Source organism: Triticum dicoccoides, chromosome 7B, assembly GCF_002162155.2.
Source record: "Triticum dicoccoides isolate Atlit2015 ecotype Zavitan chromosome 7B, WEW_v2.0, whole genome shotgun sequence".
Lineage (NCBI taxonomy): Eukaryota > Viridiplantae > Streptophyta > Magnoliopsida > Poales > Poaceae > Triticum > Triticum dicoccoides.
Genome location: NC_041393.1, coordinates 723,349,941 through 723,355,665, shown reverse-complemented (window position 1 = coordinate 723,355,665; position 5,725 = coordinate 723,349,941).

Here is a 5,725-nt window from a genome sequence, read left to right as displayed (position 1 = left end):
CCGCACCCTTGCACTTGGCGCCTCCCTTCCCCCTTGCTACACCTCTCCCTCCCGCAGACGCTTGGCGAAGCCCTGCCGGGATCCCTGCTGCATCCACCACCACGCCGTCGTGCTGCTGGATCTTCATCAACCTCTCCTTCCCCCTTGCTGGATCAAGAAGGAGGAGACGTCTCCCTGACCGTACGTGTGTTGAACACGGAGGTGCCGTCCATTCGGCGCTAGGATCTCTGGTGATTTGGATCACGACGAGTACGACTCCCTCAACCCCGTTCCCTTGAACGCTTCCGCTTGATCTACAAGGGTATGTAGATGCACTCCTCTCTCTCATTGCTAGATGAACTCATAGATTGATCTTGGTGAAACCGTAGGAAATTTTTTATTTTCTGCAATGTTCCCCAATAGTGGCATCATGAGCTAGGTCTATGCGTAGTTCTCTTTGCACGAGTAGAACACAAATTTGTTGTGGGTGTAGATGTTATCAACTTTCTTGCCACTACTAGTCTTATTTTGCTTCAGCGGTATTATGGGATGAAGCGGCCCAGACTGACCTTACACGTACGCTTACATGAGACAGGTTCCACCGACTGACATGCACTAGTTGCATAAGGTGGCTAGCGGGTGTCTGTCTCTCCCACTTTAGTTGGAGCGAATTCGATGAAAAGGGTCCTTATGAAGGGTAAATAGAAGTTGACAAATCACGTTGTGGCTTTTTCGTAGGTAAGAAAACGTTCTTGCTAAGAACCCTATTACAGCCACGTAAAAGATGCAACAACAATTAGAGGACGTCTAACTTGTTTTTGCAGCAATTGATTTGTGATGTGATATGGCCAAAAGTTGTGATGAATGATATATATGTGATGTATGAGATCATGTTCTTGTAATAGGAATCACGACTTGCATGTCGATGAGTATGACAACCGGCAGGAGCCATAGGAGTTGTCTTAATTATTGTATGACCTGCGTGTCAATGATTTAACGCCATGTAATTACTTTACTTTTTTGCTAAACCGTTAGCCATAGTAGTAGAAGTAATAGTTGGCGAGCAACTTCATGGAGACACGATGATGGAGATCATGATGATGGAGATCATGGTGTCATGCCGGTGACGAAGATGATCATGGAGCCCCGAAGATGGAGATCAAAGGAGCTATATGATATTGGCCATATCATGTCACTACTATTTGATTGCATGTGATGTTTATCATGTTTTTGCATCTTGTTTACTTAGAACGAGGTCGTAAATAAGATGATCCCTCATAATAATTTCAGGAAAGTGTTCCCCCTAACTGTGCGCCGTTGCGACAGTTTGTTATTTTGAAGCACCACGTGATGATCGGGTGTGATAGATTCTAACATTCACATACAACGGGTGTAAGATAGATTTACACATGCAAAAACACTTAGGTTAACTTGACGAGCCTAGCATGTACAGACATGGCCTCGGAACACAGAGACCGAAAGGTCGAACATGAGTCGTATGGAAGATACGATCAACATGGAGATGTTCACCGATGATGACTAGTCCGTCTCACGTGATGATCGGACACGGCCTAGTCGACTCGGATCATGTAACACTTAGATGACTAGAGGGATGTCTAATCTGAGTGGGAGTTCATTAAATAATTTGATTAGATGAACTTAATTATCATGAACTTAGTCTAAAATCTTTGCAAAATGTCTTGTAGATCATATGGCCAACGCTCATGTCAACATGAACTTCAACGCGTTCCTAGAGAAAACCAAGCTGAAAGATGATGGCAGCAACTATACGGACTGGGTCCGGAACCTGAGGATCATCCTCATAGCTGCCAAGAAAGCATATGTCCTAGAAGGACCGCTAGGTGAAGCATCCATCCCAGAGAACCAAGACGTTATGAACGCTTGGCAGTCACGTGCTGATGATTACTCCCTCGTTCAGTGCGGCATGCTTTACAGCTTAGAACCGGGGCTCCAAAAGCGTTTTGAGTAACATGGAGCATATGAGATGTTCGAGGAGCTGAAAATGGTTTTCCAAGCTCATGCCCGGGTCGAGAGATATGAAGTCTCCGACAAGTTCTATAATTGTAAGATGGAGGAAAATAGTTCTGTCAGTGAGCACATACTCAAAATATTTGGGTTGCACAACCGCCTGTCCCAGCTGGACATTAACCTCCCGGACGAGGTGGTCATTAACAGAATCCTTCAGTCGCTCCCACCGAGCTACAAGAGCTTTGTGATGAACTACAATATGCAGGGGATGGTGAAAACTATTCCTGAAGTATTTTCAATGCTGAAGTCAGCAGAGGTAGAAATCAAAAAGGAACATCAAGTGTTGATGGTCAATAAAACCACTAAGTTCAAGAAAGGCAAGGGTAAGAAGAACTTCAAGAAGGACGGCAAGGATGTTGCCGCGCCCGGTAAGCCAATTGCCGAGAAGAAGTCAAAGAATGGACCCAAGCCTGAAACTGAGTGCTTTTATTGCAAAGGGAAGGTTCACTAGAAGCGGAATTGCCCCAAATATTTAGCGTACAAGAAGGCCGGCAACACTAAAGGTATATGTGATATACATGTAATTGATGTGTACCTTACCAGTGCTCGTAGTAGCTCCTGGGTATTTGATACCGGTGCTGTTGCTCATATTTGTAACTCAAAGCAGGAGCTGCGGAATAAGCGGAGACTGGCGAAGGACGAGGTGATGATGCGCGTCGGGAATGGTTCCAAGGTCGATGTGATCGCCGTCGGCATGCTACCTCTACATTTACCCACGGGATTAGTTTTAAACCTCAATAATTGTTATTTAGTGCCAGCTTTGAGCATGAACATTGTATCTGGATCTCGTTTAATGCGAGATGGCTACTCATTTAAATCCAAGAATAATGGTTGTTCTATTTATATGAGAGATATGTTTTATGGTCATGCCCCGCTGGTCAATGGTTTATTCTTAGTGAATCTCGAACGTAATGTTACACATATTCATAATGTGAATACCAAAAGATGTAAGGTTGATAATGATAGTCCCACATACTTGTGGCACTGCCGCCTTGGTCACATTGTGTGTCAAGCGCATGAAGAAGCTCCATGCTGATGGGCTTTTAGAGTCTCTCGATTATGAATCATTTGACATACGCGAACCATGCCTCATGGGCAAAATGACCAAGACTCCGTTCTCCGGAACAATGGGGCGAGCAACCAACTTATTGGAAATCATACATACTGATGTGTGCGGTCCAATGAGCGTTGAGGCTCGTGGAGGATATCGTTATGTTCTCACTCTCACTGATGACTTAAGTAGATATGGGTATGTCTACTTGATGAAACACAAGTCCGAGACCTTTGAAAAGTTCAAGGAATTTCAGAATGAGGTAGAGAATCAACGTGACCGAAAGATAAAGTTCTTACGATCAGATCGTGGAGGAGAATATTTAAGTCACGAATTTGGTACGCACTTAAGGAAATGTGGAATCGTTTCACAACTCACGCCGCCTGGAACACCTCAGCGTAACGGTGTGTCTAGACGTCGTAATCGCACTCTATTGGATATGGTGCGATCTATGATGTCTCATACTGATTTACCGCTATCATTTTGAGGATACGCTCTAGAGACAGCTACATTCACTTTAAATAGGGATCCGTCTAAATCCGTTGAGACGACACCGTATAAATTATGGTTTGGAAAGAAACCTAAGCTATCGTTTCTAAAAATTTGGGGATGCGATGCTTATGTAAAGAAATTTCAACCTGAAAAGCTCGAATCCAAGTCGGAAAAATGCGTCTTCATAGGATACCCTAAGGAAACCATTGGGTATACCTTCTACCTTAGATCCGAAGGCAAGATCTTTGTTGCCAAGAACGAATCCTTTCTGGAAAAAGAGTTTCTCTCGAAAGGAGTAAGTGGGAGGAAAGTAGAACTCAATGAAGTACTACCTCTTGAACCAGAAAGTAGTGCAGCTCAGGAAAATGTTCCTGTGGTGCCTACACCGACTGGAGAGGAAATTAAGGATGATGATCAAGGTACTTCGAATCAAGTTGCTACTGAACTTCGTAGGTCCACAAGGACACGTTCCATGCCAGAGTGGTATGGCAACCCTATCCTGGAAATCATGTTGTTAGACAACGGTGAACCTTCGAACTATGAAGAAGCGATGGCGGGCCCAAATTCCAACAAATGGCTTGAAGCCATGCAATCCGAGATAGAATCCATGTATGAAAACAAAGTATGGACTTTGACAGACTTGCATGATGATCGGCGAGTGATAGAAAACAAATGGATCTTTAAGAAGAAGATGGACGCGGATGGTAATGTTACCATCTATAAAGCTCGACTTGTCGCTAAGGGTTATCGGCAAGTTCATGGGGTTGACTACGATGAGACTTTCTCTCCCGTAGTGAAGCTGAAGTCCGTCCGAATCATGTTAGCAATTGCCGCATACTATGATTATGAGATATGGCAGATGGACGTCAAAACGGCATTCCTTAACGGCTATCTTAAGGAAGAACTGTATATGATGCAGCCGGAAGGTTTTGTCGAACCTAAGAATGCTAACACGGTATGCAAGCTCCAGCGATCCATTTATGAGCTGGTGCAAGCATCTCGGAGTTGGAACATTCACTTTGATGAGATGATCAAAGCGTTTGGGTTTATGCAGACTTATGGAGAAGCTTGCTTTTACAAGAAAGTGAGTGGGAGCTCTGTAACATTTCTCATATTATATGTAGATGACATACTTCTGATGGGAAATGATATAGAACTTTTGGACAACATTAAGGCCTACTTGAATAAGTGTTTTTCAATGAAGGACCTTGGAGAAGCTGCTTACATATTAGGCATCAAGATCTATAGGGATAGATCGAGACGCCTCATAGGTCTTTCACAAAGCACATACCTTGATAAGATATTGAAGAAGTTCAATATGGATCAGTCCAAGAAAAGGTTCTTGCCTGTATTGCAAGGTGTGAGATTGAGCTCGGCTCAATGCCCAACCACGACAGAAGATAAAGAAGAGATGAGTGTCATCCCCTATGCCTCAGCCATAGGATCTATTATGTATGCCATGCTGTGTACCAGACCTGATGTAAACCTTGCCGTAAGTTTGGTAGGAAGGTACCAAAGTAATCCAGGCATGGAACACTGGACAGCGGTCAAGAATGTTCTGAAGTACCTGAAAAGGAGTAAGGATATGTTTCTCGTTTATGGAGGTGACGAAGAGCTCGTTGTAAAGGGTTACGTCGACGCTAGCTTCGACACAGATCTGGATGACTCTAAGTCACAAACCGGATACATGTATATTTTGAACGGTGGGGCAATAAGCTGGTGTAGTTGCAAGCAAAGCATCGTGGCGGGATCTACATGTGAAACGGAGTACATGGCAGCCTCAGAGGCAGCGCATGAAGCAATATGGATGAAGGAGTTCATCACCGACCTAGGAGTCATACCCAATGTGTCGGGGCCGATCACTCTCTTCTGTGACAACACTGGAGCTATTGCCCTTGCCAAGGAGCCCAGGTTTCACAAGAAGACCAAGCACATCAAACATCGTTTCAACTCCATCCGTGAAAATGTTCAAGATGGAGACATAGATATTTGCAAAGTACATACGGATCTGAATGTCGCAGATCCGTTGACTAAACCTCTTCCGCGAGCAAAACATGATCAACACCAGAACTCTATGGGTGTTCGATTCATCACAATGTAACTAGAATATTGACTCTGGTGCAAGTGGAAGACTGTTGGAAATATGCCCTAGAG